Here is a 1,962-nt window from a genome sequence, read left to right as displayed (position 1 = left end):
CCAGGTTCAAGCAATTCTCCTGCCTCAGCCTCCAGTAGCTGGGATTAGAGGCACTCCCCACCACGCCTGGCTAATTTTTGTATTTTTTTCGTTGAGACGGGGTTTGGCCATGTTGGCCAGGCTGGTCTCGAACTCCTGACCTCAGGTGATCCACCCGCCTCGGCCTCCCAATGTGCTAGGATTACAGGTGTGAGCCACTGGGCCCAGCCCCTGGCATTGGATTTAAATCCTGACGCAACAACTTCCTAGCTATATAACCTTGGGTGAGTCATTTAACCTGTCCTAGTTTCTCAACAACAGGGATAAACATGTTCACCTAGCTGAGGAGAGGATTTAACAAAGCGTATATTTTTAAATCCTGGTACAAAGTTGTAGCCATTCTCCTTAGCATGGTAAGGTCAGCACTTCCAACATCGGGGAAGGGGTGAACGTCAGGGAACTGAACTGCCCTCTGCAGCTGAATAGCACCTAGGCAGGTTATTTTAAAGGCCCGTGGCCTCCAATATCTGTGGCACCTGTGTACTCCACCCCTCTGGATTTCCACCACTGCAGGAATTCCTCTGGGTAAGCATTATAGTCTCCCTAGGGTCTCCTTTTGAAAGGTGAAAATTCTCGTGAAAGTTACTAATGCTGCAATGTGAAAAGTGTAATTTAAAAGATTGTACTTATTTTTGTGAGAATGCAAGGTGCCCTAGAGCCCAGAAACCAGGAGAAAGCAAGGATAGTCCCAACTATGAGAGGCAAATTCAGGCCCTGAGCCAGGCACTCTCTTATCCATGATCTCATTCTACCTCACAAACAACCTTCAGAGGGAGTTATTGTTAAAGAACTGTTTAAAGGTAAAATCAAGGCCCTTGTATAAATACAACCCCTTACAAACATGAAGTTCAGACATGCCAATGATTTAACTCATCGATTAGTAAGGGAACCAGTAAGATGTTACGACTGCTCAAAAAAGAATCCAAAGAGCAGATGCATACAGAAGCCATCAGGAATGCTCACATTTGCTTAATAGATACAAAACTGGTCAATATTCACAGAGCAATAATCAGTTGCATTTCCAATTGATATAATTTACATTTCTATGGACAAAATAATTTGTATTATTATCAGTTTTCTACAATGTTCAGAGTCATAAAATAGCTCAAAGACGATGAAAGAAAGGCAGATGTAACCCGCAGGCAAACAGACAGGAAGCCCAATAACAATCTTCTCTTGCCATTTCAAAGTCTCACACAACTTTTTCTAACATTGCGACTATCCTCATTTCATCACAAAGCAGAAAGCATGGAGACAGGCACAGAAAGTAGAAATGAAAAGTGGAAATCTAGTCCAGAGGCACCCAAGTGCCAGTCCCATCTGAGGGCTGAGGCGTGTGTAACAAGAATGTCACATGGGGGATGAAATTAGAAAAATAAGAATGAGGTCAGTTTTTCGACAAAGCTAAATGATTTCCTTCTAAAGACTGTCCATTATTGGAGATTATATTCTTCCTACATTTGTAGCGTTAAAATGTCTTTTCCAGCCGGGTGTGGTGGCTCATGTCTGTAATCCCAGCACTTAGGGGGGATGAGACAGGTGGATCACCTGAGGTCAGGAGTTCGAGACCAGCCTGGCCAACATGGCGAAACCCTGTCTCTACTGAAAATACAAAAATTACCCGGGCATGGTGACATGTGCCTGTAATCCAAGCTACTTGAGAGGCTGAGGCAGAGAATCGCTTGAACCCAGGAGGCGGAGGTTGCAGTGAGCCGAGATCGCGCCACTGCACTCCAGCCTGGGGGACAGAGCAAGACATCTTCTCAAAAAATAAATAAATAAATAAATAAAAGTTCTTTCCTTTTTAAAAGGATGGTGATAATATATGATAGTAGTAATAATTGTTGTTCTTTTTTAAATGTACTTGTTTGATGAAGTAAAGGCTGGCAATCCTATGTAAGCCCCCATTAAATATATACATCT

The sequence above is a fragment of the Colobus angolensis genome, unplaced genomic scaffold (assembly GCF_000951035.1).
Source record: "Colobus angolensis palliatus isolate OR3802 unplaced genomic scaffold, Cang.pa_1.0 Scaffold91, whole genome shotgun sequence".
Lineage (NCBI taxonomy): Eukaryota > Metazoa > Chordata > Mammalia > Primates > Cercopithecidae > Colobus > Colobus angolensis.
Note: the sequence above shows the minus strand (reverse complement) of the source record.